We start from the raw sequence: 24,657 nt of genomic DNA on the forward strand, positions 1-24,657 counted from the left end.
CACTGTTGCAGGAATTTTGCACGTGTTAATTCATTTCATCCTCTCTACCCTATGCAGAAGGTACTGCTATTTCCTCTGTTTTGCAGAGGAAACAGAGGCAGAGAGAGGTATGGAAAGTCACCCAAGGTCACATAGCTACCAAGGGCCAGAGCCTGGATTAGAACCCTGGCAGTCTGCCGCAGACTCCCTCTCTTAACCAAAGGATGCACTGCTTCTCCGTGGTCTCTGCCCTCTTGCAAGGGGTTGTGGCATTACCCGCAAAGCCACCGCCTGTGCACTGCTGCTCGTACACACAGCACATTCGGCACCACAGCCCTCGGAGGTGCCCAGGGGAGGCCACCTCATTCCCTGCCTTTAATCTGAATCCTAACTCCAGCTGTAGAGCCAGGTGCTAAGAGCTGTAATGGAGGGCGTACAAGGGCCCACAGAGCCCCGAGTGGGGAGATTAGTTCTGCCTGGGGAGCCCAGAAAAGCATCTCTCATTTCTGTATTCCTTTACACAAGAATAAAATCCAAAATGACTTCCACATGTCAGGGAAGAGTAGAGATCTTATAAAATTAGGATGAATTTTAGTGGGTGAGAGCCATGCAACAGAGCCTTGGTTCTGCCACCAACCAGCTGTGTGACCTCGGGCTGGTGGCTTCACCTTTCTGAGCCTTCCTTTCCTCATCTTTAAAATCAGGATATTTTGACCTGCAAACATATAAAGTCCCTGGCATAGTGTAAGACTGTAACAAATATTCTTAATAAATGTTTCCACGTCCCAACTAAGACCTATTCTCAGGAAGAGAGTTGATAAACTTTTTCCTGTTAAGATATAAATAACAACAATAATAATATTAGTAATACTTACGTATTGAACTCTTATGATGTGCAGACACTGTTTTAAGTGCTTTACACCTGTATCTTAATTGATGACAAAATATGCTTCTTTTTTAAAAAAAATCATGGTTTTTCAAAAAAACCAAACAACTGATTCACAAAAACCAATTTTTAAAAAGTATCATATTAAAAAAAGCTCCAACTGAGTCACATTTCACAAACTAATGTTTTGTGGGGAAGCCTAGTCCTGTGATTTGGTCTATGAAAAATAAAATGAAAATAAAAAGGTTCCAGGGTCAGCCAGGTTAGGGAAACTCTATGCTTGCAGTTCCCGAAATTTGCTGCACATTTTGGGATCACCAAGAGATGGCTAATATAGACACGTGCTTGGCTCCAACTCCAGATACTCTGATTAAAGTAGCCTAGGTGCTACCTGGGCATCTGCATGTTGTGAACTAAAATAAAATCTTAAGCACCCTCAGCTGACTGAATGGACCCCCTGTCGACCAAGGGGACTCTAGAAATACCTGAAAGCTGAGTTGCTGGCCATGAGAAGGAAGTTCAGACATGCCTCCTCATGCCCCTCTCCCTTCTTGGAGCTTAAACCACACCTGCAGGTCCTCAATTTACCCAACAGATCTTGTGAGTCTGTGTCGGGTGACTTGTCTCTGATTAGCAGACTTCCTTATCTTAACTTAAAACATTCAAGCCTTTAGACAAAGCTTCATTTCTTTAACCAATTACAAATCAAAAAATCTTTAAACCCACCTATAATCTGTAAGCCTCCACTTATAGACGTCCCTCCTTTTGGAGCCAAACCAATGTATGTCTTCTATGTATAGATGTAGGACTTTATGTGTAATACCTGTCTCCTTAAAATGTATAAAACCCAACTATTAATCCAACCACAGGGAGTCCATTTGCTCAAGGCTTCCTGGGCATGGCTCCAGGCCATGATCACTCATTTGGCTCAGAATAAACTTCTTTAAATTATTTTAAAGAGTTTGAGTTCTTTCCTGTTGATATTGTAAAGCTCCTCCCCTGGGTCAGATGTGCTGCGAGTGGGAACAGCCCCTCCAGCCCCCTTTCAAAACCTCACTTCACCCAGGAGCACATTCTAAACTTTGAAGAGTTCATCTACTTTTCAAATTTGCATTTCCCAACTATATTTTTGTTTGAACTTAACCAAACCTAATTTGGAAATCCCTCTCTCTCTCTGTCCTTGTCTTCCTTTTTCTGTTAAAAATTATGAAATGTTTAAAAGATCCATGATGCCCCCTCCCTGGCCCCATCACCTTTTGAATCTCCTCACCTGCCTCTGTGAGCCCCCAGGGACTGTCCCCGGCCCTGGCACCTGCCATTCCTCTGCCTGGAAGGCTCCTCCCTTCTTCTCCCTGTGGCTCACCCTTTTCTCCCTGCAGATTTTGGTCCCTATGTTTCCTTTTTATTGAAATCTATCCTGGTTTTCCAATTCAAACCTTCTGCCCTCTTTTCCTGACACCTCTACTCCATATTGACCTTCCTTGTTTTATTTTTTTCTCCATATATCTCATCATCATCTATGAATTTAATATATTTTACTCACTTATTTATTACTCGCCCATCTCTACTGTTGATTCTACAAGGGCAGGGCTTTTGTCTTGTTCGCTGCTGTGTCCCCAGCACCTAGAACAGTGCCTGGCATATGGCAGGTATTCAATAAATATTTGTGGAATGAATGAAGGAATGAATGAAAAGTATTGAGAAAAACATTATAAACCACTGTGTACCTACCACCTAGTTTAATGAATACTGGCATTTTGCCTTACTTCCCTTGGTTCTTTTTTTTTCCTAAAGAAATATAATGCTATAGATACTGTTGGAGGCCCCAGTGGTCACCTCCCCATTCCTTGCCCCCTTCCTGCCTCCCAAAAGGTGACCGTATTCTGATGTTGGTGGATAGTCTTCCAGTCTTGTACTTTTATATATGCATCCAGGATTCTTTCGGAGTTTTAAAATTTTACATACACTGCAAACTTTACCTAACTTTCTACAATTTGCTTTTTATATCAACATTATATTTTATTCATGATGGTACATGCAAATTTAATTCACTCATTTTAAGATTGGTATAGAGTTCCATTGTATGAATATTTCATCTTTTATTTATTATTTCCCCTCTAAATGGATATCTAGGTTGTTTCCAATTTTTTGCTATTACAAAGCCCCAGTGAACGCCCCAGGGCATGTCTTCTATGCACACATGTGAGAAGAGTTTTTCCTTTTAGATCTGGGATGTGGAATTGCTGGGTCTTAGGGTATGTGCATGTTCAAATTTACTAGGTGTTGCTAAATTTCTCATCAAAGTAGCTGAACTGATTTATGCTCCCTCCTGTAATGATTTCTGTCTATCTGAGAGGTTGCAAGTTGACGTCTTATTATTGCTTATTCTTTCTATTTCCCTGACTTCTAGGGAGGCTGAGCTCCTTGTCACATGTTTATTGGCCATTCGAGTGAACTTGTCTGAGAATTGTCTTTTGATTGCCTTCATCCGTCATTGTTCTGAGTTGTTTGTCTTTTTGTCACTGACTTGTAGAAATTCTTTATATATTCTGGACACTAATCTTTTGTCAGTCATGTGCTTTGCAGATATCTCCAAGTTTATGGCCTTTTAACTTTGTTTATATGGGGTTTGTTACACAGACAGTGTACATTTAAATGTCAGAGCATTTCCCATTATGCAAAAAGAAAGGAATGAATGCTGGAATTTCACGTATCGGGTCAGCAGTTTATGGAGGGAGGAGGACACAGTTTTTGGGGCTGGGAACTTCACTGCAGTCCTCATCACTTCACTGGGGATTCCCATAAAATCTCTTTGACTCCCAAACCCTAATTTTGTTAGTGGGGACAGGGCTGCGTCCTGCCATGGATCCCAGGCTGTTCTTGTGTCTGAAAGGGATCCCTGTGAGACTGTACCTTACAAAGGCCAGCAATCCCAGAGGCCACCTCTGCTGCAAAACCAATGGCCAAACTTAGCTGATTTGCAGAAATGAGCCATTTTTCCTTTCTGATATGTGGCAATGAGAGACAGCAGGAGGGAAGAATGGAAGCAAATCTGTCCCAGATTTGTACTGGGTTGTACAGGGTTGTAGGAGCAGCAAGCACAGAACAATCCTGCCACTTCTAGAGCTCAGAGCAGGTATCCAGAGATTCAGACAGGCCAGCCAAGTAGATATCCCGTGGGAGACCGGTGAGTACCCTATATCCACGGGTAGTGGAAGCCTTTCCAATGGCAGGAAGACACTGGTTCAGAAGGTTCCTTTAGAACCTAGAACCATGGTTATTTAGGGCATCATATCTTATCATGTAGTTTTTGTTGTGTAACTGTTTACTTTGAAATTTAGTGACTTAAAACAGCAGTCATTTACTTAGCTCATGACTGTGTGGGGTTGGCATTTTCGGGTGGGCTCTCTGGATGTTTGTTTTCTACTGGTCCTGGCTGGTCTCACGCTTGTGTCTGTGGCCAGCTATTGGTCATCCAGGAGGCTCTGTTTCTGGGGTTGGCTGGCTATTGGCTGGGGCATTAGAGGTAGCTGGGCCACCACCTCTCCTCCTCCAACAGGTTAGCACTGACTTGCTCGTACTCTGTGTCGAGCAAAAGTTGCAAAGCCTATTGAGACCTGGGCTTATTACTCAGACAATGTCACTTCTGCCATATTCTGTTGGCCAAAGCAAGACACAGGCCATTCTAGGTTCAAGAGGTGAGAAACAGACTTCTCTTCCTGATGGGAGAAGCTGGAAAGTGTTGTGGCCATTTTTTCAATCTAGCATAGATAGAGCATTCTGAGATGCAAACCCCAACTCAAGGGGCTTGCCAGACCTTATGATCAACACACTCCACGTGTAGGCTTAATTATCATCACAAAAATGTGTATAACTTGGGCAGAATTGTTAATGTATGCATAGTCATGCCCACCTTCCCTCTGCACACGAGGGAGACATCTAGCATTGTCTGATGTAGGTTACTTTTCCAACCTTGGCACATGGTGTACGTGGACACACACACACACACACACACACACACTGTATAGTCATTTGGAGGAAATAGAGGAACTGGCCTGGAGAGATTTGGTTTGGAAAGGGTTGAGAGTGACTTCTGGGAGAGAAAAAGAAAATGAGTGGGGGAAGAGGTAGAAAGCAGAGAGCCCTTGCTGGGAATTTTAGGAAGACCCTTGAGGCAGAGTAGAGAATGAGGATCGAGAGCGAGGCTTCGGGGCAACTGCTGAGCATGAGAGAATAGTAGATGGGGAGGATGAAGAATAAGATTTGTAAAGACTGTGGCCATGTATTAGGATTTGGGTCTTTTGCACTATTCTTTGGAAGATTCAGGTACAGATTGGAAATTCTTTTGACCGAAGGGCTCAATGGAAGACCATTGTAAGACTGGACCGTGTGACCTCTGGCACCTAATTGAGGTTATGTCACTTGTTATGTTGCTGAGGCATGATCCTGAACTTTCTCTGCTCCCAGAGTGCTGTATGGGCACACACCTCAGCCAAGAGAGGAACCTCCCACTGTTCATCCCCTTCCCTCAGCTGGGCAGTTCTGTCTCATCCCTGGAGTTGAGGTCTGCCATGGCATCATTCAGCCATTCACCTGGAAATCTGTAGGCTGCCCTGTGCTATGGTCTGAATGTTTGTGTTCCCATAAATGCATGTGTTAAAATCACAACCCTCAAGGTGACGGTGTTATGAGCTGGAGCGTTTGGGAGGTGACGAAGTCATGAAGGCCCTGGGATTAGTGCTCTTATAAAAGAGGCTCCAGAGAGCTCCCTCACCCCGTCTGCCACATGAGGTTACCGTGGAAGGTGTTGCTGATGAGGAATGGGCCCTCACCAGATACCAAACATGCCTATGTCTTGATCTGAGACTCTCCATGTTCTAGAACTGTCAGCAACAAATTTCTGTTGTTTATGAGCCACTCAGTTTATGGTATTTTTGTTATAGCAGCCTAAGCAGACTTAAGACACTCAAGCCTGCCCTTCTCTTTATGAAGAGGACATCTGCAGGGTTCATGGAGGAGACAGTATCCCACGGCAGAGATTGCCAGCGTTTGGGCCATTTGAAGTGGCACATTGTCAAAAAGGTTTCCTGTCCAATTGCTCAGTTGAATTTGTTGGGTGTGTGGAAGAAGGAACTATAATATGATGGAATTTAAGATGAATTGTTTTCAATGTTGAAACACATCTCTGAAAGTAAATATTAGTACTCCTCTATTACAGATGAGGACACTGAGAATCAGAGAGGTTATTTGCCACAAGTTATATGACTTGCAATTACTAGAGCTGGTATTGAAACCCAGGTCTGCTTGGGTTCCAGAGTTCCCCGAAATGGACTTTAAGGGGGCCTTTGGTGGCCCAGTGTCTGTGCACACTTTCCCTGCACTTGGGGAATTCCCCACGTGGAAATCCATGCCACCCTAAGGTACGGCCCAGAGACTTGATTTCCTTGCAGCCATAGCCCTGGCGTATGCCTCGATGCTGATAACCAGAAGTGTTTGTGCAAAACCTGAATTTTCAGGGTAGCAAAGTGCAGGAGCAGCGGCCATGCAGAATCCACTCAGATGAGAGCAGTGGCAGGTGTCTCCAGCTTGGCTGAGGCTCTAGCAGAGCTGAGCTCTGCAGGGTTAGTGCCCGTGTGGCATTGAGGGGTCTTTACTGGAGCAGGTCTACACCTTGATGTGGGTGTTATTCCTGGCTACACAGCCTCTGAGAATGATTCCTGACCCACCTGGAGACCTGTGAGTGCCCTGACACTCTACAAATTCCTTTTCTGCTGGAGTGGGCTCTATTGTTTATAACCAGGAATCCCAAGGGGAATGGTTTATTTTGTTAGTTTTTCACATTTTTAATTGTTTTCATTATGGTAAAATATACGTAACATAAAGTTTACCATTTTAAACCATTTTTAAGCATACAATTCAGTGGCATTAAGAACATTCTCAATGTTGTGCAACTACCACCCCTATGGTATGGCTTTTAACATATGTGTTTCATTAAATTCTCTTAACCTCTCTTTAAAAATAAGGAATTATTAACCTTGCTTTGTAGATGAGAGACCAGAGCTCAAGAAGAGCAAGTGACTTACTGAATATGATATCTCTAGTAATAAAAGTAATAAGTGATAGCCACCATTTATTGAGTGCTTATTACATGGCAATTTCCCTCAGAGAGCCCTGTGAACAGGCATTATTAGGGCTCCCATTTTTCAGTGAAAAAACAGGCTGAGTGAGGTCCAGGAGCTCACAGCAGTCAGACGGCTAGGAATCAGATTAGGATTCTAACCCACGTCTGTCTGCCGCTAAAGCCCTTGGTTTCCCACCAGCCTCCCCTTGTCTCCTGGGGATTGGAGTCCAAGTCCAAGTCTGTCCCACGTATCATAAAGCTGGTTATCCTCAGGGGAGTGTCTCCTGCCAATGCTGTCACAGTGGGGCTTCTCCCTCTTCTCATGCACACCTGGTTTGGAAAGTGAAGCTGGGAGGATTGATGGGGGAGGTTGAAGCCCTTTTCCCTGTGTCCTGGCTGCCATGGTGCCTGGGTCATGGTCAGGTGCTCAGAGGGAGTTTCTTGCATGCAACTGAGGTCTGTTGAACCCAGGGTAGAGTAATCTCTCCCAGGCCCGTGATTGGGCCAAAGTGCAGTAGCAGAAATTGCCTGCAAAATTCAATGCCTGGAGCATACTATAAAATAAAGGGTGGGTTGTTGGGTCATGAACTGATGAAGGAGGTAGAAAACTAGAGTGAAAAGACATTGGATTTGGGTACTATAATAAGGGTTACAACAGACACGGCAAGGCTTCTATTAGTTGAGCACCAGTTATATTCCAGGGGCCATTCTTGGTGCTGGACATGAGTCGTTTCCAGTGCTCACCATCACCTAATAAGATAAAAACCATTGGGGGCATCATTGGAAGAGCAAATCATACGCTTAAGTGCAGGTCCTCTGGTCAAAGAAAAAGGAGTCCAATCTCAGTGCAGTGTGTGGATATTGGGTAGTCACTCAGCTTCTCTGTTTCCTCTCCTGCAAAATAAGCATGAGCATTGCACCTCCAGCAGAGGGTTTTGTGAGGTTGAAGTGCGTTAATGCCTTTCAAGTGCTTAACACAGTACCTGGCACAAAGAAAACTCAGTAGATGTTGGCTGTTATTGTCCCCATTGGACGGGTAGGAAACTGAGTGCCAGGAAGGTTTAGGAATATGAATACGGTCACCAAACTAGCAAAGGCAGAGTTGAATTATGAACGCAGGTTTGATCTCAAATCTCCTGCTCTTTCCAATCTATGAACAGGTATTTATTAAGCAACAATTACATGCTCCCATCTAAAAAGGCAGCAAAGAAAGAGGCAGACAGAATTCCAGCTCCTCAAAGAAGCCAATGTTTCTGTGGGGAGAGAGACACTAGCATGTAACCAAGGAATAAGCAAGACTGTTCTGGTGCCTTGAAGGTGATGGAGGAGAGAGTGTGATGGAAAGATGGGGACTCGAGGTGGCCGTGTGGGGGAGGGGCGACCTCCTTGAGGAGTGATGTTGGAATGAAGGCCTGGGGAGCTGACAGAGGCAGTGACTTCAAGGTCTGGGAAGAGTGTTCCCAAAAGGAGGAGCAAGTGCCAAGGCCCTGGTGCCTTTCAGGGAGAGAAAGAGGCCAGTGTGACTGGAGACCACTGAGGAAGGAAGATTTGGCGACAGCTTGGCCATTCATGCCTTCTGAGCTCCAGATCTTGCCTGCAAAGCAGGGAACGTTGCCTCCAATGTCTGCTTTGGGGGCTGCCTTAGTTTGCCAGGGGTGCTGTTAATAAAGTAACACAAACCAGGTGGTCTAAAGCAACAGAAAATTTGTTCTTGATCCATTCTGGAGGCTAGAAGTCAGAAACCAGGGTGCAGCAGTGGTGTGCTCACTCTGAAGTTTCTAACGGGAGAAACTGCTCCCTGTCTTAGCTTCTGTCATTGCCGGGAATCCTTGGCGTTTCTTGGTTTGTGGATGCATCACTCGAATCTCTGCCTCTGCCATCAAATGACATCCTTCCTTTGTGGCTGGGTCTGTGTCTCTTCTCCTTTTCTTGCATCAGTCATATTGGATTTTGGGCTCACCCTCTTCCAGAATGACCTCATCTTAATGACAGCTGCAAAGACCCTATTTCCAAATAAGGTCATATTCACAGGTCTTGGAAGTTAGGACTTCAACATATCTTTTTGGGGGACATAATTCAACCTGCAACAGGGAACAAAAAGTAGTAATATTTGTGAAAGCAACGTTTCAACTGCAGAGCCTGTTGCAACAGACTAGTGCTGTTCTGCTGGGGAGGACGTCTAGGAAGGGAGGTGGCGGGACAACAGGCTTGGGCATCGGGAGACCTGCTGTGTCATTCTGACCCCACCAGAAGATGTTCGTGTCATCTCCAGTGAATCTACAACCTCTTTGACTTCATCTTCCTCATTTTCAAATGAGTTCTTCAGGCCAGATGATGAGCCTCTGAATTCCCGTGGTTTTGAGAACATTTCACTCTATTGACCATAAATTACAATTATTTAACTGGCTAAGCAGGAGGCAGTACAGTCGATGCTATTCTCATTTCACCTGAAGTTGCACTCATGAATATTTCTAAGAACCTTGAGAAACACCACAATAAATAATAATAATTGGGGTTATTGATTAAGTCACAGACACTTTACTTCGTGCTTTGCCACTGTTAATTGAAAAATCTGCAGGCAACCTGGTGAGAGACGTATTCACCGCCGCCCCACGGGTCATCTCCAGGGGGCGCTGTTCACTTGTTCTTTGAACTTGTAGTGCTCTGGAGCTGCGAAGATGGTGGCCCTGTGAGCGTCGTCAGTCGCCTCCTTTAGAGATGGGAGAAGTAGCTCAGTGAGGTTTGGTTACTTCCCTGAGCGCCTGCTCGTCATTACATCACAGGCAGCGCAGAGACTCAGACCCAGACTTCTAACTCCAGAGCCCGAGTCTTTGCCAGGACACCAGGCTGCCATCTGCAGACCAGAGGTGACTTTTTCACAGGAGGGGATGCGGGGCTGGGGCCAGAGAGGTCTGGGTTAGTGTTCCAGTTGTGTGACTATGAACAGGTCACTGAACCCCTCTATGCCTCAGTTTCCCCATCTGGACAATGGGATCATACTCATTCTCACCCCACAGGCCTAAATCAAATAAGGACTATATGGGGTGCCCCTGAAACTGTGCATGGCTGGTTGTGCACAAATGGCAAACGTCCTTCGCCACGGAGGAGGGTCTCTGAGCATCTGCTCCTTGCTGGCAGTTGGAGGGGCTGGGGATCAGCACAGCCTTTTGAAGGGGGTCGTCTTTTCCAATTCAACATGACACAGCCACAGGGAAAGTTGTTTTAGTTCCACTTAGTTTGATTTATTATTGATAATGCTGAAGATAAATTAGAATCATTAAGAGGCTGCAGTCTGCAGGCTGTTTTGAATTCCAGGGCTTGTCTGCTTTGCATTTACTGGGAGCTGAGTGAGTACCTATGCGTGTTTAGAGGAGGAGGGTCCCAGGAGAGTGGGAGGCAGGAAGCCCTGTCCGGAAAGCCTGGGCGATGAGGGAGGAGGCCCAGCGTGGAACTGTGTGTTAGTTGCCAGGGCTGCCATAACGGGATGCCGTAGACTGGGTGGCTTAAACGATGGAGATTTATTTTCTCTCAGTTCTTGGAGGCTGGGAAGACCAAGATCAAGCTGCCAGCTGACTTGGTTCCTGGTGAGGGCCTTCTTCCTGGCTTGTAGATGGCCACTTTGGTCTATGTGGCTTTTCCTCTGAGCATGCAGAGAGCGAGGGAGAGCAAGCAAAATCCCTGGTGTTTCTTCTTATAAGGACACTAATCCTATGGGATCAAGGTCCAACCCTTATGACCTCATTTAACCCTAACTACCCCCTAAAGGCCCTATCTCCAAATACAGCTTCACTGGGGGTTAGGGCTTCAATATATGAATTTTAGGGAGGGGAGGGCACAATTCAGTCCACACCACACTGCCTTTCCCCTCCTCCCAGAGGCTGCAATGACTCTTGGTAACATGACAAGAGCAGTTGCCAACACCCATATTTTTCTATATCCTCACAAAAACATGCAGTTTAGGAACTATCACTAATATCCCTTTCAAAGATGAGAAAACTGAGGCACATGAAAGGAAATCACTGGCCTAAGGTTCCCAGCTGGGGAGGGATAGGGCCAGGTTGGGGACCTTGTGCATGTGATCCCTCGTAGCACTCACTCACTGTTCCTTGTCAGTCATTTTCACAGGGTGGCCTGGTGGGAAATGCATCAATTTTTGAATCAACCTGGGGTAAATACTACCTCTATCATTTATAAGTTGTGAGAACTTCAGCAAATTATTTGCTTTCTAGGAAATCAGTTGTGTCACCGTAAGGGGGTAATAGGATTGCTCTCATGCAGTGTTGCTGGGATCAAACAAGGTAAGGTATGACACGTACTTAGCTTGGGGCCTGGAACATGGTAGCCACTCAGTAAGTAGCAGTCATATCTACCCTTCATGCTGTGCATGCCCACTGAGGTCTTCAAGAGGTCAGGAGGCCTTGAACTTGCCCATTGAACTTCCAGAGGTTGTGGTCTCATCTCTTATTCAAGTATTCAGATCTTCACCAGACTCCTTCCCTCTTTTCCCTATCTTAAAAAGTAGTCCCAGGAGAGGGTGTGATAAAAATCATTCATGTTAAAGTAGAAATGATAACGAAGGATTTCTGAGGTAGTCTTTGATAATTTGAGGTAGTCTTTGAAACCATGCTTTTTAATCTTTGCACAGAATGATGACAAGGTCAAACCTGGATTTTGATCAACCAGTTATTCAAACAATATTGTTCAGGGCCTCTTAGGTGTTAGGCACCGTGAGTCAATGAAGAAAGGACTAAGATTTAGACACTGCCCTGCAGAGACTGATCCCTACATCTGCCCCGTCCTCAGTTTCCCTTCTCATTAAAGGGCATCACTGCTTATCCAGTAGTTCACGTCAAAACCCTCAGCAAGACGTCCTTGATTTTTCTTCTTTCACGTCCTTAGTTCTATCCATCGGCAGGTCATTTCAGCTTCAAGCAATATCCCAAACCCACCCACTCCTCGCTCCCTCCACAGCTATCACCCTAATGCAAGCAATATCGTCCCTTACCAGGACAACTGTAGCCTCCTGGCAGGTCTTTAGGATTCCACCTTTGCCTGCCTGTGATCTGTTCTCTGCTGAGCAGCTGGAATGATCTAGTTGTAATGTCAGTTGCACCACACATACTTACCCAGGCACTGAGGAGTCGTGGTTAAGTCACGGGGGCTGGAGACAGATAGACTGGATTCAAGTCCTAGCTCTGCTGCTCTCCAGCTCTGTGATCTTGGGCAAGTTATTTTATCTTTCTGTGCCTCAGTTTTCTTATCTGTAAAATGAGGTTAATATCATTGCCTATCCTGAAGGATGTTGTGATATTAAATGAGTTGTATAAGTAAAGTGCTTCAAGTAATGCTTGATCCTTTGTAAGCTAGTACTTCATGAGTGTTAACCTTTATCATGGTGGTGCTGTTTGGTGAGGCCCTATTTGATCAGACCCCTGGCTGCCTCTCTGACCTAACTTTCCTCTATTCCTTCTTTCCCTCACCATGTCCCAGAGACACCTCCCTTCTTTCTTGACCTTAAATATACTAAGCATGCTCCTGCCTCAAGGCCTTTGTACTTACTGTTCCCTTTACTGGCAATGCTCTTCCTGCAGACACTCGTGAGGCTCCTTCCCTTATATATTTGTGCAGTTGTCACCATCTCAAGGAGCACTTCCCTGATGACACCCTTGTCAGTTTATTCTTTTACTCTGCTTCCTTTTCTTAATAGTGTTTATCACTATCTGACAAATGTGTTTATTTGTTTATTGTTTTTATTCCTATTCTGGTTATCTATTGATGCATCACACCCCAGTCTAAAACTTAGTGTCTTAAAATAACATCAATCATTTTATTATCTCTCATGGTTCCTGTTTGTCTGGAATTTGGGAAAGGCTTAGCTGGGTGGTTTTAGAGTGATGTCTCTCATATGGTTGCAGTCAGATGGTGGCTGGAGCAGCAGGGGACTGGGGCAGCTGGGACCTGGTCTGACATCTCTATCTTTTCTTGTAGAGAAAAGGGCTGAGACTCTCAGGGCTACTCCAGGTGGGCTGGCTTGGGCTTCCTCATTGCATGGAGGCCTTGGGATGATCAGACTTCTTACATGGCAGTCCCAGTGCAAGCGTTCCAGTGAATCAGGTGGAAGCTGGTTGGCTTTTATGGCCTAGCTTGGAAGTCACAGAGTGTCACTTCCTTTTTACTCTGCTGATCAACCAATCATTAAGGTGTGCTCAGGTTCAAGGTGAGGAATGGAGACCCCACCTCTCAATGAGAAGAGGATCAAAGAATTTGCAGACATGTCTTAAAACTACCACATTTCCTAGCTAGATATGAGGTAGAAACTTTGCTTTGTTCATCATTCTATCCCTGGCATCTAGTGTCTGACATCTAGCGAGGGCCCCCAAAATAGTTTTTGAATGAATAAGGCAGTTAAGAATGTGCTAAAGTCTAAACCTGAAAAGTACTTTTATCACCATAATTATCTACAGTCCCAATGATCCATTGAACTAATTGCTAAACACATACAAGAGATGATACTAATAAAGCATGAGAAAAAGAACTTCATTTAGAAAGCAAAATGCAATATGACCTGCATAGACACAATCACCAGGGACTTATCCTTGGAGGTTCATATCTTATTCATTTCTGTCTCTTTTATTTTTTGTTATTTTTTTTACGTATGCCCCAATACACGTTTGTTTGTTTATTTATTTATTTCAAAATATTAATTAAGGGGGTACAAGTGTTTTTGTTACAGGGGTACCTTGAATAATGCTTAAGTCAGGACTTTTGGTGTGCCTGTCACCAGAATAGTGTTCACTGTACTCAGTAGGTAAGTTTATATCCTACATCCTCTCCTATCCTCCCCCTATCTTAGTTTCTCACGTCCTTTATATCACTTTATGCCTGTGTGTACCCTTATTTAGCTCTCACTTATTAGTGAGAACATGTGTGTTTGGCTGTCCATTCCTGAAATATTTCACTTAGGATAATGGTCTCCAATTCCGTCCAAGTTGCTGCAAATGACATTATTTCATTCCTTTGTATGACTGAGTAGTACTCCATGATATATATATGTATACCACATTTACTTTATCCGCTTGTGAATTGATGAGCACTTAGGTTGATTCTACATCTTTGCAATTGTGAATTGTGCTGCAATAAACATTTGAGTGCAGGTGTCTTTTTGATAAAACTTCTTTTCCTTTAGGTAGATACCTAGTAGTGCGATTGCTGGATCAAATGGTACATCTACATTTATTTCTTTGAGGAATCTCTATACTGTTTTCCACAGAGGTTGTACTAATTTGCAGTCCCACCAACAGTGTTGAAGTGTTCCTTTCTACGTCAACACCAGCATCTATTATTTTTTGACTTTTTCATATTGGTCATTCTGATAGGCATAAGGTGGTATCTCATTGTACTTTTAATTTGCATTTCCCTGATGGTTAGTGATGTGGAGCATTTTTTCATATGTTTGTTGGCCATTTGTCTATCTTCTTTTGAATACCTTCTGTTCATGTCTTTTGCCCACTTTTTGATGGGGTTCTGTGTTTTATTTCCCCTGATTTGTTTCAGTTCTTTTTAGATTCTGAATATTAGACCTTTGTCAGATGTATAGTTTGTGAATATTTTCTCTCATTCTGTTTATCTATTCACTCTGTTGATTATTTCCTTTGCTGTACAGAAGGTTTTTTTAAATTTAATTAAGTCCCATTTATTTATTTTTGTTGTTGTTGTATTTGCCTTTGGGATCTTAGTCATAAATTCTTTGCCTAGATTGATGTCTGTAAGAGTTTTTCCTATGTTTTCTTCTAGAATTTTTATGGTTTCGTCCTTTGCATTTAAGTCTTTTATCAATCTTGAATTATTAATAATTATTGTATATGGTGAGAGATAGGGATTCAGTTTCATTCTTTTGCACGTGGCTGTCCAATTCATTTATTAAACTCTCTTGAGCCAGCATTATGCATCATGCCTTATGATCGTTATACTTCAGCCTCACCACAATAGGAAAATGTGACAAGGTGCTATTTTAATCCTTATTTTATAGTCAGAGAAACTGGGCAAATTGACCAAGGCCACACGGCCAGCAAACAGCAAAGCCTGGACTCAAACCCAGGTCCATTGGTTCTGATTCCTGTGCCCTTGACAGCTAAAGCAATCCTGCCAACCCAGAAATTGTGCTTAATGAGCTTGGGAGACCAGTTTCTTTATTCAACACCTGCTGAATTCAAATAAAGTAGTTCTACCATATTTCACAGGAAAAAAATATATTAGTCTTCTTATACTTAAGCTTGTTTCCCATAATTTTTCTTTAAAATATCATACATCTGCTGTTCTGTGTGTTCAAAAGACAAGCAAATGAACAAACGGAAACGTGTTTTTTATAGAAAAGTGACTGAGCTGTCTTGAAGATTATTTATGTATTATTATTTAGGCTTAAAGACCAACATACAAATAATATAGTCAGATCTTAATCTGACTCTATCATCGGCACTATTGTTCCTAGTTTGATTTATAGGAAAAAAATACATCCACGTGTCACAGTATTCCATATAGAAGTAAATGTTTCTGAATACTTGAACTCTGAATAAATTAAAGAGTTCAGAGAAGTCTGGATTCAAATCTCAGCTCCCTTCTGTCAAATGAAAAACCACTCCAGACTTAGGATAAGAGAGATTTTCTTCAAAAAGACTATTGCAGTAGGGAGAACACTCTGACTTCAGGATCTTGAAGCTTCTCAAATCAAACAGAAAAGGGCTTTTCTTGTACAGGGCGGTGAGCAGGGCTGGCAGGACCTGGGGGAACGCTGGCAAGCAGGGAGGGTGAGCAGATGGTGTGATGGGGCGTTTAACAGGGCTTGGCGGCCTCCTGGAATGAGCTGTTCTGCACCTTGGTGCTTGCTTACCTCTGGGGATGAGCCTGCAGGAGGGAGAGCCCTGGAGAACTTTTGGCCAAGCCATGTCCATGGGTAGCTGGGATCACTCACCCACCCGTTTCTGACCTGTGTGATCTGGGCAAGTCATCTTCCACTCAGAGATTCAATTTCCCTTTTTTCAAAATGTGGACAATAACTGGTCTCTACCTCAGAGCACAGTGAGGATTAGACGAAACCCTTTGCAGAGGACCATTGACTTCTATTTCCCCACGGCCCAGAAGGCACCCAAAGACGTACTGAGGCCCTGTCCCCATTAGCCGATGTGCTTATACACCTGCACAAAGTGGAGCGGGGCCAGGCCGCCTGGACTCACGTCTGTAAAGTGCTCTGAGGCTGCAACACGAGCGCGAGGCTCTTCCCACTCTGCCTGTGTGTGAGACCCCCTCTCTTTCCCACAGTGATGACATCTCAAACGCAGGCTTCATAAATTTGTTCTCAGCCACAAAGAAAAGGAACTGAAAAGTTCAATTAAAAAGGAAATTTTCCTTTCTATTATTATTTTTTTGATGCATCTGTTTAGGGAAAATAAATATTTTTTATTAACCAGGACATTCTTCAGATGCACTTCGGACTACGATGCCAAAACTGAGCAAAATGCTCAAAATCTTTAGTTCCTAGGAATAAAATCTAGAAGGTGGGAATTGAGGAAGGGAAAGGACCCAGGTTTGGAGAATGAGGAGTGTGTATGCCACCTCTGTGCCCCTTGCCTGGCAGAGGGTGTGGCAGATGGTGGAAAAGAATCATTTGTCCAACTGACCTAGGAGCACCCCCTGAGTCAGGCACTTCATATGCACCACCTTGTGGAATCTAATTCCAAGACCCTGCCCGGAGCTTGGAGCCCTCCATGACCAGCCCTGCTCTTGTGACCTCATCTCCTCCCCTCCCTCTATCCCCCTCCAGCCACGTTGTGCTCCTGGGCAGGGCTGTGCCTCCACTGGGGCAAACAGGATCCTCCCTCAGGCCACAGCATTAGCTCTTCCCTCAGCCTGAAATCAGCCCCCTCCCTCGTTTAATCAGGTCTCTGCTCAAATATCTCCTCTCCAGAAAGGCCTCCCTGACCCCTGCACCGCCACCCCCACCCCCACCACCATGTACAACAGCACTCCCGCTGACCCAGGGCTTCCTGCCATGATTGCTTTATGCTCATGGGGTGGATTGCCCACTTGAAATGATTTTTCACATTTGCTTTCCAGGTTCATGTTAAGCCCCTCTAGAATGTAAACTGTGACACTGGGGACTTGGTCTCATTCACCACCGGATCCCCATTGCCTAGAACAGCACCTGACATGAACATAATAGGTGCATGATAAATATTTTCTATTATCCCACTGAATCTAGCCTGGAAGGTAGGTATTGTGGCCCCCATTTGACAGATGTTTTTAAAAATTACAGGATTTCCTGTTTTTGGTTTTTTTTAATGGCTGAATAGTATTCCATTGTGTATATATACCACATTTTGTTTATCCATTCATCTGTTGATGGTCACTTAGGTTGCTTCCATATCTTGGCCATGATGAATAATGCTGCAGTAAACATGGAAGTACAGAAATCTCTTCCACATACGATTTCCTTTCAATAAATGCCCAGTAGTGGCATTGTTGGATCATGTGGTAGTTCAATTTTTAATTTTTTAAGGAACTTCTATGCTGTTTTTTAGGGGAGTCTGTATGGTTTTCAATGTATAAGATTATGTTGTCTACAAACAGGAACAATTTAATTTCTTCCTTTTCAATTTGAATGCCTTTTATTTCTTTCTTTTGCCTAATTGCTCTGGCTAGGACTTCCAGTACTACGTTGAGTAGAACAAATAGAGAAATTAGCTGTACTAATTTACATTCCCACCACCACTATATAAGGGTTCCCATTTCTTCGTATCCATGCCGACACTTGTTATTTTTTTGTCTTTTTGATAGTAGCCATTCATTTGAGCAGATTTTATATATAGTGAGAGATAAAGGTCTAATTTTATTCTTCTGCATGTGGATATCCAGTTTTACCAACACCATTTATTGCAGAGACTGTCCTTACTCCATTGTGTGTTCTTGGTACTTTGTCAAAAATCAGTGGACTGTAGATGTGTACATTTATTTCTGGGCTCTTTATTCTGTCCCATTGGTCTATGTGATGGTCTTTATGCCAGTACCATGCTGTTTTGGTTATGAGAGCTTTGTAGTATATTTTAAAATCAGGTGGTGTGATGCCTCCAGCTTTGCTCTCTTTGCTCAAGATGGCTTTGGCTCTTCAGAGTCCTTTTTGGTTCCATCTATTTATGTGAAGAATGTCATTGATATTTTGACAAGAATTGCATTGAATCTGTAGATTTCTTTGGGTAGTACAGACATTTTAATGATATTAATTCCTTTAACCTATGTACATGGAATATCTTCCCACTTATTTGTGTCTTCTTCAATTTCTTTCTTCAATGTTGTGCAGTTTTCAGTGTAGAGACCCTTCACTGGTGAAATTTATTATTGGTAGCCATTGTAAATGGGATTGCTTTCTTGATATTTTTTCAGATTGTACGTTATTAGTGTGTAGAAATGCCACTGATTTTTTTGTATGTTGATATTGTTTCCTGCAGCTTTACTGAATTCGTTTATTAGTTCTAATGGTTTTTTTTAGTGGAGTCTGTAGGGTTTTCTCTATCCAAGATTATGTTGTCTACAAACAGGAACAATTTAATTTCTTCCTTTTCAATCTGAATGCCTTTTATTTCTTTCTCTTGCCTAATTGCTCTGGCTAGGACTTCCAGTACTATGTTGAATAGAACAAATAGACAAAAACCATATGATCATTTCAATAGCTGCAGAGGAAGCATTTGACAAAATTAAACATCCCTTCACAACAAAAACTCTCAACAAATTAGGTCTAGAAGGAATGCCCCTCAACACAGTAAAGACCTTATGTGAAAAACCCATAGCCAGCACACTGAACAGAGATAAGTTGAAAGATTTTCCTCTAAGATCTGGAACAAGACAAAGATGCCCACTTTCACCACTTCTGTTCAGCATAGTCCTGGAAGCCTTACTCTGTTTTCTTTATCTCATTTATCACCACTTAAAATTACTTAATCTATCTTGAGTGGAGTAGTATTTACCGGAAGATAAATTTATTGCACTGGAAAAGGGAAAGTTATCAAGTTTTGCGAGAAGAAATATTATGTGGGAAGTTCATGAATTCTTAGGAACTGGTATAAATCATCATGACCCTGTGAAGAAACAGACAAAAAATAAGGAGGCTTCGGCCCAAAAGAGTCCTGTTTCTGATGAGCACAAACAAGAGTGAAGAACTGGGCTTTGATCAAATGGAGTGGAGGGTATGATGGAGATGGAGGCTGATCTCCCACACCCAGTGGCTTAGGTATTGGGGCCTGTAAAAATAATATAAGAAAAGCCCTATGCAAACGAAGCAAACAACATTGAAGACAGGACAACTCAAGGTTGGAGAGGAATTGAGAAGGGCTCAAAAATTGAGGGGCTTCGGCAGAACAAGGACGAGATCACAAAGGGAAGAAACTGAATGATGTGTAGAAGAGAGTGACTGAGAGCTCTGGGATCTGCATATACTTTTTATTTCTCTCACTATTGCACTTGCAGCTGATTCTAATATGGAGAGCAATGAAAGCCTCTGCAGTCTCCCCTGGTTACTCTTGTTGCCCCTGTTGCATGACCAGACACCCACAGGGAGCAAAGTGCGTGAACCACGATTATTTGTTACCTGTCCCCTGCCTGTATCCCCCGCTAGGTGCGCTCCATGAGGGGAGGGACTTGGTCACTGCTGTCTCCCCGGCACCCAGAACCATGCCTGGCACATAATAAGAGCTCGATAAATAATATTTGCATCGATGAATAAAGAAAGTAGACAAATAAATAAAATAAAAGCCAATTCCAACAATTCTAAGAAAGAAACAGATGACTGGTTTGAGTTGGAGTAAATAGAGGGGGTTGTCCTTTAGGAACATAATCAGGGAAGTAAAGTTTAAGAGGAGACTCCAGGAAGAGAAAGAGTCAGCCACGCTAAGAGCAGGGAGAAAAGCATTTTGGGTGGAGGGAACAGCATGTGCGAAGACTTCAGTGTGGGGGAGAGTCTGGCATATTCCAAGAACTAAAAGCAGGTTGATCTGATTTTGGGGGGTGGTATGCGCAGAGCTGGAAGAGGTCAGCGGGGCTGCAGGCGTCATGAAGGAGCTGGGGTTTTATTTTAAGATTGATCCCTGCTCTATCTGGGGAGACGTAAGTCAATTTTGCTTTGAAAACAGAATGCTGATTTCTCTGTAGAGAGTGGATTGGAGGCAGACAAGAGTGTAGGTGAGAGAAAATCAGTGGTCTACATGAGAAATGATGCTGCAATGCACTAGGTTTTTGGCTGTGGAATTGGAAAGAAGTGGGTAGATTTATTTGGAACTTGCTGATGGACTGGCTATGGGAGGTGAGGGAGAGAGGAATCAGGGGTGCTATATCAGCTCGCTGTTGCAGTGTAACAAAATCCACCCCCCCATCTGCAGTGGCTTAAAACAACAGTCATTTATCATCACAGCTCCCGCCTCTTGGGGGCAAGTCGTGAGTTGGCTGGTCTAAGGTGGGATCCTTCCTGATCTCAGCTGAACCGACTCGTGCTCTGTGGGCCAGGAGGGATGGGAGAGACGGGTGCCCTGCTTCAGTCTGGGCCTGCCTGGGTCAGCTCAGCTGAGGCAGCTCTGACCCAGCTGACTGTCTCCCACCCCCTCTGGTAAGAGCGGGCATGTTACTCTCACGCTGGAGGCACAGGCACAGGAGGCAGCAAGCCCAGTTATACAAGAGCATTTCAAGACTGTGTGTCGCATTTGCTAACATTCCATTGGCCAAAAAATAAAAGTCCCACAGGGGCAAGGAATTATGGTCTAGCACAGTGGGAGAGTACGGCTCCCAGTTAAATGGCAAAGGGCATGGATACCAGCAGGGGCAAAGGATTGGACCATTAACGCCATTCGCCACTGATGCCTCTCTGCTTCTGGCCTGTTTTGAATTATAATTTCCCCTTTGGTCCACTCCAAACAGTCTTCCTCTCTTTCCACCCCCTTCTATTTACTTATTCTTGGAGATTCTGAGGAGGAATGAGACAACAGAGCTGGAGACCTGCCCTCCTGCCCAGGGTGGGAGAGTAAAGGTACCCCGTGGAGTCAAGGGGGTTTTCACCCTTTGCGTTTGGCTCTGCATCTGCAGAGCTGAGAGTGGATGTAGAGTCTGGCCACAGTACCGTGTGGGCTGATGCCGAACGTGGAACACACAAGTGCAGGTTTACGAAAGCAATTGAGAAAGGCCTTGGCTGAAATGCAGTGAATATCTGCAGCTAAATACTGGAGCGATTATATCATTTGTGGAGTTTTGCAAGTTAATTTGTTTGCTGCCTTTTCAATTTGCCATTCAGTTTCCATGGTTTCACGGTTGGTCAGAGATGGAATAGACAAAGCTTGAAGTTGAAGTGCTAAAATGGCTGAGGAATTGTTTCATAGTAGACTGGTGGAAAGACGACTGTCCAGGGACTCGAGAGAGTGAAAGTCCAGCTCTGGGTTTGCCACCTTCATGCTGAGTTCCTTCTCTGTGCCTCGATTTCCCCATCTGTCATGTGATGAGAGCTATAAGGTGGTTCCTTCCAGCTTTATATTAATATTAACAGCAACACTAATAGAGATAATAAGTAGAAGAAGTAGGAGAAGTAACAATAGCTAATGTTTATTCAGTGATTACTACATGGCAGGCACTGTATGAGGTGCTTTATGTTCAAGATATCATGCAATTCTCACGATAGCCACTGGGGTAGGAGAAACTATTACTATCTGCTTTTTGCAGGGTGGTAAAACTGAGGTTTGCCCACTAGCACGCAGCTAATAGCATTGAAGCTGGGAAAGGAACCCAAATCTGTCTTATTTCAGATTCCAGGGGCTTAACAACCCATAAGAGTCCCAGGTGGCATAGTGGGCAGCGCCTGTGCCCAGCCCCTCCTCTCTGGTCCCTGTAGCCCCCCGTGTGCCCAGCCCAGGCACTGCCTTGTTGCTGCAGCCCCCACCTGCACCTGCCGCTTTAGAGGACTGTCCTTGGGTGCTGGAGTCTCCTTGACCCCAGGCAGAGCTGACATGCCTGGGTACAAAATGCCCAGCTCCTCTGCCTCCAGGCAAACATTGGCAGAGTCCAAGGTGTTGTTTGTGCCCTAAAGTGCCCCAAGGGACTGGGCTGAGGCTGAGGCTCCTGAAATTGCTCCCTTGCCTAGCTCCTTCCCCTCCCTGCCCTGCTTCCCTCAACCCTGCAGGGTGCTCCTCTACTCATTTTATAGAGGAGGACTTTGAAGCTCATGGAGGGAATGGCTATTTCTAGCATTGCAGGGGCATATGTGAGGCTCTAAAATGAGTTCCAGGCTATGTGTTCCTCCAAAGACCACGAGTTGATATTCTGGTGACCACAGTGTGCTGCCTACACCTAGGGGGATACTATTTTCTGTACACAAGAATATCCTATATATGTGGCTAGGGCACACTGGTGACAGGTGGTGTCCATTCTGATTGTACTAGTTGTTAACTATTTCCAGTATTATCCCTGCCTATACCCCACCCCTGTACATGTCACAACACGTAGCGTATATTTGGGGGGAAGTGCAGATCGCCCTAGAAGACCCGGGGCAGACGGCTGGTAGGGTCCTTGCTCTTCCCTCCTCTCCAGAGCCCCAGCACACAGCTCTTCCTCTTCCCTGCGGCAGCGCTCCCTCGGGCTGGGTCTGCGGAACTATCTCTGCACAAGGGCTGCCTTTAGCACCAGGCTCATTCGCACAGTCACTGAAGGGTGGTTGAGGACGATTAGGAACCAAGCACTGCGCTAGATGAAAACGACACTCTGAGAGGTCAGGGAGCTCGCTCAAGGTCAAGCAGCCTGTAAGTGCAGAGCTGTGATCTGCATGAATATCTCCTGAGTTTCTCTCTGGGACGCTGCCCACCCTCCTTCCAAACGGGCAATGGAGAAGATGAAATGCGCAAACTCCTGTCCAACTGGCCTTGGATCCCTCATCTGGATGTCCACTGGGGACCTTCGCCTTTCAAAGGTGTAAATGACTCAAACCCCTGTGAATCCCTGGGGATGTCCAGAGCCTGTCCCTGGGTGTCTGCGGAGTGCCAGAGGCTCACCGTCTCCAGACTGCTCAGGCATCCCATCACTGTTCAGCACAGCGAGGACCTCAGTGAAAATCCTGTCTTCTCTCTGCGTTTCCCTGGGTGAATTCACTCAGACCAAGCACCAGAGGGCAGCGGAGACCTGGTTGGAGATTTCTGGGGGTGACATTGAGGCATCATTCACGGTACAGCAGGAATCACCACTCTTGAACGTAGATTGGCCATCTTGCCACTGTGGAATTTCACTGCTCCCTTAGTTAATCCCAATCTATCTCCATCCTCCTGCCTCCTCACTCTTCTTCTAATCTCATTCTCCACTCTGTCCCTGCTCCCTTTCCTAGGGGCAACTTCTCCCTTCTTGGCTCGACAGAACCTTTGGCAGTTGTTTCATTTCTGGGTTGGTGCTGCTGCGGAGATGACAGACTGACACTTGGCATCAGAGCAGTGCTTTGAGATTCAGCTGAGAGAAAGGAGGAGCTCATTAAGATGGATGGAAATAGAGCGTGGGCCATCATTCAATCAGATTGTAAATTTGAAAATAATTGAGTCCTTATTTGCTGGCCAACATTCCAGGGGTTTATAAATAAATTATGAGAGAAGAAAAGTGATGATGACAGTGAGGATAATGACCATCTTACGGTTAACAACAGCAGTTATTATTCGTTCTATCTTGTAGACATAGATGTTGGGTATCTCATTTAATACATAGGATAACTCTGAAAGGGAGGAAGTTGGGAGTTGAGGCTCACACTCATTGCTGCAAGGGAGCCTCTTAACCAGCGTCCCCATCTATAATCCAGTAGGGAAGGTCTTTATTAGCTTCATCTGTTAGATAGGAAATTGAGGCAAAGGAAAGTCAATCAACGTGGCTCAGGCCTCGCAAGTGGTAGGTGGTAGAGCCCAGGGCCAGCCACCATGTGCAGCTGTTTTTGTCTGGCCAAGGAATCTGAAACACAGCTGGCAATCTGGTCAACAGTCATAGGTGTGAGATGAGGCTGCACTGGCCCAGAGGAACAAACCTTTTGTCCAATTAATTAAAAGATATGATTTTTTTTTTCCCAAGCTGTGGGCCCCCAGGCCTGCCTCTGCCCGGAGGGGTGGCGTTTTCAGATTGGCACCAAGGCTTGGTATAGGAAAGTGGCTCCTGTAGAACAAGAATTCAAACACTGCAGTCTGATTTCAGAGTTTGTTCTCTGAGCCCACAAAGCAAGAAAAAGCATTATTTTTACCTTGCCACAGACCCCTTTTATTAGCGTTCCCTCCACAAAGTGCATATTTTTATATGTTTTGTCCACTGTGTTTTTCTATAGCTTCAACAAATAGGGGTTTACTTTTATCATGTAATAAGAAGTCCCGAGTTAGGTGATTTAGAGTAGGTACAAAGTCACCAAGGACCCAAACTGCATCCAGCTCCCTGATCTGCCTTTGTTAGGATGTGGCTTTCAGCTTCAAGGTCACAAGGCGACTGCTGCACATCCAACCCTCACATATGAATTTCAGGCAGGAAACACTGAGAAAAAGCAAATGAAAAAAAAGGAGCGAGCCAGTTCAGTTGATCTCTTTATATGAGGAAAATTGTAGCTTTCTCAGAAGCTCCATTTTCAAATCTCATTGGCTAG

The 24,657-nt window shown here is 44.5% G+C and overlaps 1 pseudogene; it reads left to right on the top strand.

Annotated features, from left to right (window-relative positions):
- LOC123640513 overlaps positions 1-24,657 on the top strand; it is a 66,359-nt pseudogene that overhangs the window by 37,370 nt on the left and 4,332 nt on the right.

This window comes from Lemur catta, chromosome 6 (assembly GCF_020740605.2).
Source record: "Lemur catta isolate mLemCat1 chromosome 6, mLemCat1.pri, whole genome shotgun sequence".
Taxonomy (NCBI): domain Eukaryota; kingdom Metazoa; phylum Chordata; class Mammalia; order Primates; family Lemuridae; genus Lemur; species Lemur catta.